A 13,066-nucleotide genomic window follows, 5' to 3' on the forward strand; every position below is an offset into this window, starting at 1 on the left:
GTGCCAAATACGGGTGCAGGGTGGAGTGGGGAAGCAAGGTTGCATGTGGGCAGGAGTGAAAGAATGCTGGGCATGCTGTGATGGAGCTGGTTTGTGGCCAGAACTGCAATATGCTCACCTGGGGCTCCTGCACTCCTGTCCTGTCCTGTCTGGTGTGGGCAATGGCTGGTGGAGATACATAGCAACATAGCCACAAGACACGTGGTGTGGAGATGCACAGGAGTTCTGTATAGATCTGGGTTCTGCAGGCAACAAGGGGTATGCAGATTCCCTAAATCCTGCTTCCCCATCTCCAGTAGTGGTTCTGCACCAATTGTACTGGGCCTGAGATTCTCTGTGGCTGCGTAATGAGGATGTGCGTAATGAGTCTTTGTAATTTTCTACTAGTTCTATTAAGACCTTATGATATTTTCAGTCCTTTTATACATATAATATCAGGTCCCATCTGAGTTCAAAATACAGTGCCAATATATAAACAATGCACTGCATAACCCTGAAACTTCACAGGTACTGTGTTGCAGTAGAGATGTACCTGTGCAATGGATCATATTCCTTGACCTGTTCTCTACTGGAGAAAGCTTATCTGAAAACCTCAAGCAGGTTTTGGCCTAAAGACTTTTTCTGGATCAATTAGCTTCTTTAATGTTTTCTATGGAATTTCTATAACACAATTACACAAAAACAGTGGTAAAAACCCCTCTATCTTATATTATAGAAAAATTGGGCCAGATTCTCATCTATTACAAATTGATTACTACAGTGGAGCTACAGTGATTTATACCAGCTCAGGATCAAGCCCATTATGTACTGCACTGAGATGGACTAATGGGAGTGTTTTTCAAGGCCATTGTTTTGTCCAGGTTTTTATAATCCTCTCTTGGTCTCTTGCTCCCACTAGAGTTTGGAATGCTGCAGAGTTAATATTCTCAGCCCCTGGGAGGAAAAGTGGATAGCATCACTCAGTAACACCCCCTTTAGCCAATTCCAAGGTAAGGTTGGTAAACAATAGAGTCTTTCTAGTCCTGATTTGTGGGTATGGTGCTTGTGAGGCAAGCCCTTGAGAGTGGGTTGGGAGAGTGAAAAGCATGAGTATGGAACTGATAGGATGCAGAACATTTACCAGGAAAAACAAATATTACCCATCACCATTAAAACAATATTGCTGGATGATATAACCACACATTTCTATGATGATGACATATGCTGTGGACTACCGTGAGAACCACAAAAAGGCCTTTTTTGAGTGGGTGACCAACTGAACAGAGAGAATCTATGTTTTGGCTACAAGACAACATGGGAATCTAAGAGTTACGAATTGGAGTTGAGTGCCCAACTCCCTTAGGCTCCTTGGAAAGTCCTAACCACAGTTGTCAGCCGTTGAAGGGTCTATTCTCTGATCTGGAGATAACAGCTGTATGGAATTGATGTTTTCCAGCCGGTTCAGATTCCCTGCCTTTTGCCCCACTACTTTTGTTAAATGGCATGTCACAAAAGGATGTCATGTTAATGAGAACACTAACTGGCTTTATTGGCTCTGTCATGTGCATAATACACATAATTTGATCTCAAGCAGTCAGTGGCACTCCAGATAGGAAAGTCATCCTGCCCCAAAGTATAATCCCATAGACATTTAACTGCAGAACAAAACCATACTGTAGGTAGAGAACATGCTTTGAAACACAAGTCAATCAGTGAATGGTGCAATGTAAAATTTTGGTTATGTTCTCTGAAAGGTAAAACTGCTCATTATTTTCTATATCAAATACAAATATTCCTACACTAGTTCCTTACAGGAATGAATGCTCATAATACATGGTCATGAATTAAGAGAGAGAAAGGCACTTTCCTAGTAAAACAACATTCCAAGATAGAAAAATGTCCATGATTCCTTCCAATATTATTTTTCATATTTTTAAAATTAAAAGTTCTTGGTAATTTTTTTGAAAAAGAATTGTGATTTTTAAAAAAGGTGTCAATTTACAGCACTTCAAACCAAAACCAACTATTGAAGTTTTCATAAAAGTGGGTTGGCTTTTTTCAATCTGCTCAAGTTGCAATCTTCCTATCAGGTGCGAATGGAAGAAGATGCTCTTGGTCACAGAATATACCTCAGCATCAAGGTATCGCTCACGATCTAATTAATAATACAACTATATTAACAGTGCCAGTATAAGGTCAGGTGATCAGCTGGTTTAAAATGCACTGAAGTCAAATAGATCTACACTGATTTACAACAGCTGAGGATATGGATCTTCATTAACCCTTCTGACTGCTTATCCCAACTTTAACAACGAGGAGTCTTAAAGCCTTAAGATCTATTTGGGATAAGCTTTCATGGGTAAAAAAAACACCGAAGAAATAAACAGAAATAAATCTGTTAGTCTTTAAGGTGTCACCGGCTCCTCGTTGTTATACAGACTAACATGGCTACCCTTCTGATACTTATCCCAACTATGTTATTCCACATTTATTCACACTGAGTTGCAGCATGCTAACCGGCATTCAGACTAAGCTCATCTGGACACTAGGCCATTTCCACTTCACCAGCTACATCGTAAAGCTTGCGTCACAAATACTACGTAATAATAAATATCCTAGTATTTTGAATACAATACATGTTATAAAAAGATTGCTCTGGTAAATTGGTCTAACTTTTGAAAGAGTCTTCACCAGACTTCACACAGCTGAAGGAAGACTGTAAGATAGCGCATCTTCCATACTGACTTTGGAACTGGGTTCTCTTCTCCCATCACTTCTGTCAAGATCAGTCTTTCTGTCTTCAGAAGACCTTAATTTCCATAAGAAGAGAATAATTTCCTGCCAGTCACAACCATATATATTTGTATGTACTATAAAATGTTGGTTACTCAGAAAAGTCTCTATATTACCTTCTGTACCAGAGCTGAGGTGCTATCTGGGCTTCCTCTCCCTTGTGTTCTGCTGGGGCTTTTCATTGGTCCAGTTAGCAGCTCTTGCCCTAAGACAGCTGAGAAAGCAACAACAGCAGCAAGTGTATCAATGGCAGTCAGTATTATTCAAAGAGAAGCGAGACACATGGTCGGAATTATTGTCCCCCGGCACTAGCTGCTTTACCCACCTTCTCAATCAAACAGGGAGAAAGAGGCATCCTCTGGCCTAGATAGCTACCAGCTGACTAAAACTGGTGAGGGATGTTTCTCTTTTTCCTTCATCCCCCAGCCTCAGACTATAGCTAAGTGCCTCATTCAGAAACAACCTCTGCTGAATTGCCTGATGGAACTCGCCATGAATGTACAGATGTACACACTAGCGCCAGTCCTCACTGAACTTTGGAAAGACATCTTAATCACTGGAGCTCAAGGGAAGTCAAGGAGAAGAAAGAACTGAGAGGTTCAATCCAACAGTAAATGACAGGGGGATTCCAAGTAACAAAAATATCATGCAAGAAGTGTTACTGTGGTGTGCGGGTAGATAGTGGATGTCCCACTTCAGAGCCCCAACTCTCAAATTTTCCACCACATATTCTTTACTTGGCAGTGGTTTAAACCTATACTAATAAATGTTGCTTTAATAAAGCAATTATATACATGGAGGAAGGGAAAGGCATTCTTTTGTGTTTGAAATTTCTGATTAACTATTTTGGGAAATGTGTAGAAAATCTAAATTAAAATAATAATCTGGGTGCTGCAAGAAAATCAGACTGGACCTTGTGGTGGTGATAAGCCAAAAATGTCACTGGGGTAGAGAACTGTGCTAAAAGATAAAGGATATGGTGCATTTTACCTATGGAATGTGATTAATGCTTCCAATACTGAAGAAGAACATATAGGAAGCCAAGTATCTGTACTAGTTTGCATTGTAATTTGTAATACCATGTCCCAAATTGTCAGACAGTTACATCCCTATGTGCAAGCACCCTTTTGGTCATGTGAAACCTAGATACGCATGTAGTTTACATATCTAAGCATTGTGCCTATAAGGGTGCTTTTCCCTTACATTCCTATATGCTCTGGTTGCCACTGTGCCTCTCCTAAGAAAATGCTTCCCAGTGCTCATGTTGTACCACTGTGGCTAAAATCTCTCTGTGTAACAAGAAATTTATTTACAGGGTGCTAATATTCTATTGCTATCTTTCAAGCCCACCTGTGAAAGTTTTTCTTGACTTGGTACTCCAGTTCTGATTTACTCAGCAACTGGGTGAGTTCACCCGCATGTGCCACACTGAGCATCTGAATGTGGAACGAACACAATGAAACAGCTGATGCACTGATCCCCACATATCCTGTCACTTTTTAGAAACCATTGGCAAGGAAACATGCACTGGAAACATTTTCTTGTTGCTGGTAAGCATGGTCTCATCTGGTGCTGCTCTCCAGATGGATCTTCGACATGTCAAACTAGTCAAACACAGTTCTTTAAATGAGACAAAAATGTTTCATGCCCAGAAATGAGTGCAAACACTAAATCCATTTTCCTGTGCTCCTGTCGCTCCCCACTTCCTAACTACTGAATGTATTCATGAGTCTCTGAGCACATCCTTGTCTGTCGACTGACTGTGTTCACCTACTGAGACATAACCATTGTAAAGTATTATAACCTGTATGTAAAGTATAGTATCCGAGAAGGGTTTTGACTAGAAGGAAGGCTGAGAAAGATATGCTAGAACACTTAAATAATTATATTAGGTTTTACAAGGACTTACAAAGATACTGGAAGATATGTACCATGCATTCCCCTCTTTCTAATGTCTATGCCAGGAAATATATCCAGGCCCAGCTCATGAGAATGGGAAAGTGGGAGATTTCTTTCCTGTTGGGTTTTGTGTGGAGAAGGCATCTTTTAATCTGGGTATTGGAAATGGTGTACTCATTAAACTTTGTACTTCTTTTCCTATCTGTCCTTACTTTGGGAATGGCCAGCAGATTGTGCTCACCCTCTCTAACTGAGCACAGTGTGTTGCTTATTTCTTTCAGAAGACCATGGAGGGAAAAAAAAAAAAACATGTTCAGAGTGTTTGCAGTTCATTCCATGGTCCTGATTTTGATCTCATGTATAGACATTTTACATGAGTGTAACTCCATTGACTTCTCATACAACAGTGTGAGATCAGAATCATAACCCATGGGCCTTATTGTACCATGGTTAGCAGGCTGGCCGTGGGAAAAGAGGAAGCATTCCTTGTAGATTATGGCTTGGAAAAAAAACTTTATAGATGTTTATATAGGAATCCAAATGGGGATGGTATTTGTAACAAATGAGAATAAATTTTTTGAAAAGTAAAAGAAAAAAAAATGATATGAACTAACCCAAGCTTGCTTCTGAAGCATTTCCCACCTGCTTCTCCCTGCATTGCTCAGCAGATCAGCCACTGTGACTGCCTTATTGGATGAAGCTTCAGTTGTATCTGGAGACACAAGTGGCACTTTAAAAAAATGTTAAGAAGATTGCCTGCTGTAGAGCTGGCTATAATGGACAGAGAACCAGCTGGTGTGTGTGGTGGTGGTACTAGGTTACCTGGAAAAGTTGAACATTACTGTAAAAGGAGAAGCACGGTTAAACTGCATGAAAGATAAAATCTGATTCCCCTTGACAAATTTGAGAGGAATTGTATAATTGGGGGTGAGGGGAAGGAACTGGGCTAGAGACAGGACACTGGATGAGGTGGGTCAGTGTTCTGAGTTCGTACTGAAAATTCTCTCTCTTAGGAGCTTGGCTGCTGGGTCTTGCTCACATGATCAAGGTCTAACTGGTCACCATATTTTGGCTTGGGAAGGAATTTTCCTTCAGGTCCGATTGGCAGGGATCTTGGGTTTTTGTTTTTGTTTTTCCCTTCCTCTGCAGTGTGGGGCATTGGTAACTTTCTAGGATCATTTGGGTATATCTCAATCACTGCATGGGCCTTGGGGATTTGTGTACCTTGGTTCCTCCTGTTTCCTGCTTGTGGCACACAATAATTTAGTTTCCTGGGTGGGACTGTAATTCTTTGATCTAATGTTGGGCTTGGTATGAGGGTGGCTGGGTGGTGTTTGTGACCTGTGATATTCAGGAAGCCAGATTAGTTGATTTGGTGGTCTCTTCTGATCTTAATCTCTGTGATTTAGCATGTGGATGCTTTGGGCTGCCCAAGGTCAAGCAGGAAATCTGTGACAGAGGCAGGAAATTAACGTAGGTTTTTGAATCTCAGTCCAGTTCCTTAACCACTAGACTATCTGAGGATCTGAAATTACAGATTGCTGTCTCTCATGGGTGGTGGTGGCCTAACGGTACAGGTAAGTGAAAACCAGGGATGAGCATATAGTCACAGTTACTGGGCTCAAGGTCTCTTGGAGCGTACCTCCTTCAGCTCTCAAGCCTCAAGCTGTCAACTGTCTTGGGATGGAATAAAATGATTCTTCCTCTCTCAACCTGGGTCCTGGGTTGTAGGCCCCTGTGTATCAACTGTGATTTCCTCAGCAGGCCTAACTTGTCTTCAGTGCTTCCAGTTCTCTTCCATCTCTGAGCAATGACAGTGGTAACCAGTGACCAAACAGCCTTCTTAAGACAACGAATTATTTATTTAGGACAAAAACATTTAAGAGAAAACAGAACTTAAGACAATAGATTGCTACTTACCAGGTGGCTAACCACCTTCCATGTAGGAACCCTGGTAGGTATAACTTCCTGTAGACCCCTCTCTAGAGCCTTTCTCTGTTTCAGCTTGTGTCCCTGAACAGCTCTTGGCAATGGACCACCATCCACCATAGAATTGTAGGACTGGAAGGGACCTTGAGAGGTCATCTAGTCCAGTCCCCTGCACTCATAGTAGGACTAAGAACTATCTAGACCATCCCTGACAGGTGTTTGTCTAACCTACTCTTAAAAATCTCCAGTGATGGTGATTCCACAACCTCCCTGAGCAATTTATTCCACTGCTTAAACACCCTGACAGTTAGGAAGTGTTTCGTAATCTCCAACCTAAACCTCCCTTGCTGTAATTTAAACCCATCTCCTTAGAAAGCTGTTTAGTGTCTTTTTTGTTTGTTTGTTTGTTTGTTTGTTTGTTTGTTTGTTTGTTTGTTTGTTTGTTTGTTATCCCAGGCTGGCAAAACAAGGTTTGTATCTTTGCTGGAGATAGGGTATAGGATTCTCAAAGTAAATAGCTTCCTCCATTGTCTTCCAAGTGTGTGTGTGCCAGATGTTCTTATCTGGGGAACTATTGCATTGTTTTCCTGCCCATTCCCTTTAATTCAAGCATTATAGGAACAAACATTCCACTACGCTTAATATAACGTATACAGTTTCAATAACTAAGTTACATATCAGTGTTCTTAGATTATTACCTAGCATCTCCATGTCCATCTCACATACTTTTTTTATTTGTTATTAGGATGTTTTTTCCATGTGTAAACTGTCTTGTATATTAACATTTCTTAGGAGAGAACTCCAGTTTTGAGCACACTTATGGCCCTATTACCTGTACCACTATTTTTGTTTCCAGTATATCATTTAATATTATTTCTTTTTGTCATTCTCTCTCCAAAACCAAAATACCATGAATTGTCAAAAAGGTTTTGGGAAAAAGAAATCCCTGTACTGTTCCAGCACTCTTTTCAACACTAACCCAAATTGGAGTGTTGTTTGATATTTGTGTAAAGAGGATTTTGTGTCTCATAATCCCATCTTCACCCTTTGAATTCGATCTGTGATGATGAATGACAGCATGTCTTTCTTTAGTTATGGTCCATGATGTTACAATGCAAGTGTAGCCTGTATAGGTGAACTAAAAAAGGATTATGATAAGAATTTGAAGCTTTGAGCTTAGAACACTTTACTTCATCAAGGACTGAACCAGTTAGGGTGAGAAAGAAACCACGATAGTAATTATTAATAATTTCTTAATTGTTTGTATTACAATTGCACTCTCAAAGTGCTTCGTGCTTTCCATATGTATATGAAGAGACAATCCCTGCTCAGGGAATTTACACTTTCAATAGATACGACAGAAAGAAGAAAAGGAACATCTAAGCACAATGTGAAAGATACATTCCTTTAAAAAAAATCACCTTACCTTTCCCTCTGACCAGGTGTTTCAGTCAGTATGCTCCCCCATTGTTTACCCTGATGTGACCACCTTAGAGAAATAAAATCAGGCATTGTGTGAAGGGAAAAAAACCAAACAGCCAGTCCACCTCATGGATGGTTCTCTCCCCTTCCCTTCCACTGTCAGGTGGCAACCACTGCTGCTTTTCCAGAAGTGTAGGAGCAGGAAGATGCTGTCTATGAGGCTTCAAGAGATAGGGGAAAGGTCCAAATGCCCCAGAATATATGCTAGTTGCTGCTCCTGCCTATTCCTCAATTCCCATCTGGAGATGGGGACAAGCTGAAAAGCACTATATGAAAAGCAATTCTAATGTTTAGCTGCAAGGAAGGAGAAGGTGATATGGTGCAGTACATAGAATGAATGTGCAGAATAAGTTAACAGCTACAAAAGCTTATTATGAAGCAGACTGAAGTGTTTTGGAATAGAGGAGGGAGATAAGTCATCATAATTATGTTCATATTTAGATGAATTAAACCCCCAAATTGATTTATACCTGAAATTTGGGGGATAGGGGACGAGGGGTCATTTGAATATTATCAACAGAGGACTTTGGTGTGTTCATAGACTGTTGAAGACTTTTATATGGCCCTGTATCTGTTGAAGCTCAGGCATACATTTGCTAATAAGATGTAGCTTCACAGAGGACCCGGGATAGAGTTGTGGATTTACATTATCTTTTATCTGAAGAAGAAATTATGCATGTAATCAAACCCTATAAAATATTACAGCAATTGTTGTGTACATTCAGAGAAAACCTGTTGAAAAACCCAATATATATATATTAGGTAGCTCTGCCTTGCATCCATCTGAGATTTCCTGAATAATACCATGTAATGTTCTCAGTCAGAGAATTGCTTGTCTCTGTAAACAGTAACAATTTCTTGGTTGCCCTAGGAAGGTAAAATGCAAAGGTGTAATTTTCTGGCTAATGTATTTAAATTTACTAAAATTCACTCATATATAAAAAGATCTATTAAAAAGTAAAGGAGTACTTGTGGCACCTTAGAGACTAACCAATTTATTTGAGCATGAGCTTTCGTGAGCTACAGCTCACTTCATCAGATGCATACCGTGGAAACTGCAGCAGACTTTATATACACACAGAGAATATGAAACAATACCTCCTCCCACCCCACTGTCCTGCTGGTAATAGCTTATCTAAAGTGATCAACAGGTGGGCCATTTCCAGCACAAATCCAGGTTTTCTCACCCTCCACCCCCCCACACAAATTCACTCTCCTGCTGGTGCTAGCCCATCCAAAGTGACAACTCTTTACATAATCAAGTCGGGCTATTTCCTGCATAGATCCAGGTTTTCTCACATCCCCCCCACCCCCATACACACACAAACTCACTCTCCTGCTGGTAATAGCTCATCTAAACTGACCACTCTCCAAGTTTAAATCCAAGTTAAACCAGAACATCTGGGGGGGGGGTAGGAAAAAACAAGAGGAAACAGGCTACCTTGCATAATGACTTAGCCACTCCCAGTCTCTATTTAAGCCTAAATTAATAGTATCCAATTTGCAAATGAATTCCAATTCAGCAGTTTCTCGCTGGAGTCTGGATTTGAAGTTTTTTTGTTTTAAGATAGCGACCTTCATGTCTGTGATTGCGTGACCAGAGAGATTGAAGTGTTCTCCGACTCGTTTACGAATGTTATAATTCTTGACATTTGATTTGTGTCCATTTATTCTTTTACGTAGAGACTGTCCAGTTTGACCAATGTACATGGCAGAGGGGCATTGCTGGCACATGATGGCATATATCACATTGGTGGATGTGCAGGTGAACGAGCCTCTGATAGTGTGGCTGATGTTATTAGGCCCTGTGATGGTGTCCCCTGAATAGATATGTGGGCACAATTCCACCATGATTTCAACAATTTCCATCCCACCACCAACCTCAGCCTGGTCCAGTCCACACAAGAGATCCACTTCCTGGACACTACAGTGCTAATAAACAATGGCCACATAAACACCACCCTATACCGGAAACCTACTGACCGCTATTCCTACCTGCATGCCTCCAGCTTTCACCCTGACCACACCACACGATCCATCGTCTACAGCCAAGCTCTGCGATACAACCGCATTTGCTCCAACCCCTCAGACAGAGACAAACACCTACAAGATCTCTGTCAAGCTTTCTTACAACTACAATACCCACCTGCAGAAGTAAAGAAACAGATTGATAGAGCCAGAAGAGTTCCCAGAAGTTACCTACTACAGGACAGGCCTAACAAAGAAAATAACAGAACGCCACTAGCGGTCACCTTCAGCCCCCAACTAAAACCCCTCCAACGCATTATTAAGGATCTACAACCTATCCTAAAGGATGACCCAACACTCTCACAAGTCTTGGGAGACAGGCCAGTCCTTGCCTACAGACAGCCCCGCAACCTGAAGCAAATACTCACCAACAACCACATACCACACAACAGAACCACTAACCCAGGAACTTATCCTTGCAACAAAGCCCGTTGCCAATTGTGCCCACATAATTGCACTGGAAATTTCTCAGTGACAGGCTCTCTCAAAGACTTTAGGTACTTCCTAGTTCACTTTCGGCTGGCATGCACCAAGAATAGCTTTTCTCATGGTACTTATGCTATCCCAGTCAATACCACACAGCCTAAAGATGCTCAAAAATAAGGAAAAGACTAGATGACAATTTTCAAATATCAAAATAAAGGTTTGGATTGATTCTTGGTTTATCAGAACTTCTGTAGTTTGTCTATTCCATATATTTCTCCCTTTGACAATATGCTCAACATGAGAAAAAAAAGTTGGATGTTTCAGAAGTGTCTTAAACAGTGAGATTGTCGGCTAGTAAGTCGGCAGTATATCTATGTCCAAGGTTTTGTAAATTGTCTTAGAATTTATCATGTGAAGGTTTTATTTTTTCTATGGATAAAACTATTTCCATAAATGTTACTAGCTGCAGATACACCACATACTACACATTAGCCACTTGCAGTAGCTTTGAACCCAGTTTGAAAATAATTTTAAAATTCAGATGGTTTGTGTTTTCCAAAACTTCTTTAGACTTATTTCTGGATTTCCTACGACCGCTGTGGGTTCTAGGATTGGAATTCATTCTGCTATCTCAAACCTTTTGGCTGAAATATTTAGGAATTTAGTCCTACCAATTCAATACAATTTATGAACTAGACAGGGGCTCTTTTCATCATTTTACCAGTGAACCTAATTACATAGGGCTGATGTTAGAGCTATAACAAAAATGAAAGAAGAACCGGGCACTGGCATTATTTTTTCCAGCTAAGTAACTCTGAGGATTTTATTACAAGGATTTAGTGTATTGGTAAGTGTTAGATATAAATATAGTCCTCCTGTATAATGATTTAAAGGTGATTGAGAAAACTAAATCCTGTCTTCCAAATATTAGAATGATTTTTTCCACTTTTCAGCATTAATGATCTTCTCCTGTCCCCCAAACCAGAACCTTAATAATAAAGATCAGACATTCAGAAGGAGAGGAACCAGGATATTTCTTTCAAGTGTATTTGTGGTGTTCTGCAAAAGTGGCATGTAACAAGGCTGGTCTGTCTCCAGAGGCAGTTCCTTCTTTTCTTGGGTTAGTAATACAAGCAAAAGAAACTTCTTCTGCTAATTGTGTGGAATCATGTCTTTCCAGTTAAGCAGAAGGCAAACTTTGCACTATAGGTGGGATTGCACCAAAGCTCCCTGATTCTCATTAATGTGAAACAGGAAGTGGCTGGCATGATTATAGTTAGTTATATCCACTTTCTGGGCAGATGAAATTGATGCACTTGCTTTCTGAAGTAGGCAGAAACTGTTCTGTCCTGCAGACATTCCTTTTTTGGAGGACACTAATGATGGAATTGGGAGATTGCTTGTCATGAGCCATCATAGAATCATAGAAGATTAGGGTTGGAAGAGACCTCAGGAGGTCATCTAGTCCAACCCGCTGCTCAGAGCAGGACCAACACCAACTAAATAGTAATAGTCAAACCGAGCGGTAGCACCAAGCACTATAAAATGATAGAATCAAGGGTTTTTAAACTATGGCCTATTTAAAAGGTGTGACCATCTTCAGATATGCCTGGAAGCCTCAACAGCAGCAGCAACAACAAAAGTTGGCATTCATATACAGCAGGGAAAAGTTTCTGGCTGATACAGCCTACACCCTCTTCAGTCTGATTGTAGGTTCATTCCTCCTTCACAGGAGCTGTAAGAAGAATCATTATTACATCAGTTAGATTTTTGTTCGTGTCTTGAGCTGAAGCCAACTTCCCTCAGGCTTAATTCAACATTTAGTTGTGCTGGAAACACCAAAGGAGAAAAAATGTAGCAGTTTTTTCTGCTTAAAGTGATGCAGATCCTTGAGTAGTCTATATTAAGAGGAGGTGGTATGTGCTTTCTGTAGTTTTATTTTTGTGTTACACTGCTGATAATGACAACAAAAGAAGATAGTATGAGTGTGAAGTAAAACAATGTTTTGCTACTATTTTCTGGGGATAACATTGGTCCCACATCTAACTTGTCCTATTTGTCCCATTTAATAAATATTAGAAGTAGGAAAAAATCACTCACTATTTGTTTTTTATTTTGAATATGGAATCCTGAAGCCTCATTATTGTGATTTTCAAAACATATCCTTAATTTCCTTCAGCTAGTGCTGAAAAATAAGCAAGACTGACCCAAATCTTTCAGTGTCAGCCCCATGAGTTATGTTAATTATTCATTTTTTTTTACTGGTCTGCTTTACCTTGCCTACTAGGGGATTAATAAATAATCATGATTTTTTAAAAGAAAGACAAGATAATAATGCTTAAGAAAAAAACCCTAAAGCTTGATAAGAAAGTTATTTGTCTTCTTAATTTCATACTAGCTTTTTAGCCAATTTTTGATCATTTTATTTTTGTTTAGTTTTAGCAACACACCTCTAGTACAACTCCAATAAATATTAGAGTACCACACTGTTCTTCTGTGTTTAAAGGACTATAGGATTTAATTTTGATCC

General features: G+C 40.0%; 1 protein-coding gene across 45 annotated transcripts in view; it reads left to right on the forward strand.

Annotated features, from left to right (window-relative positions):
- LOC125633483 (uncharacterized) overlaps window positions 1-13,066 on the forward strand; it is a 786,124-nt gene that overhangs the window by 314,248 nt on the left and 458,810 nt on the right. The window contains exon 2 of one of the 45 annotated variants that reach the window (XR_012667813.1): window positions 899-989. The exons of the other annotated variants lie outside the window; for them this stretch is intronic. The gene's annotated coding sequence lies outside the window, so the exon portion shown is untranslated. The remainder of the gene's footprint in view (window positions 1-898; window positions 990-13,066) is intronic. 45 annotated transcript variants of the gene reach the window in all.

The sequence above is a fragment of the Caretta caretta genome, chromosome 3, assembly GCF_965140235.1.
Source record: "Caretta caretta isolate rCarCar2 chromosome 3, rCarCar1.hap1, whole genome shotgun sequence".
NCBI lineage: Eukaryota > Metazoa > Chordata > Testudines > Cheloniidae > Caretta > Caretta caretta.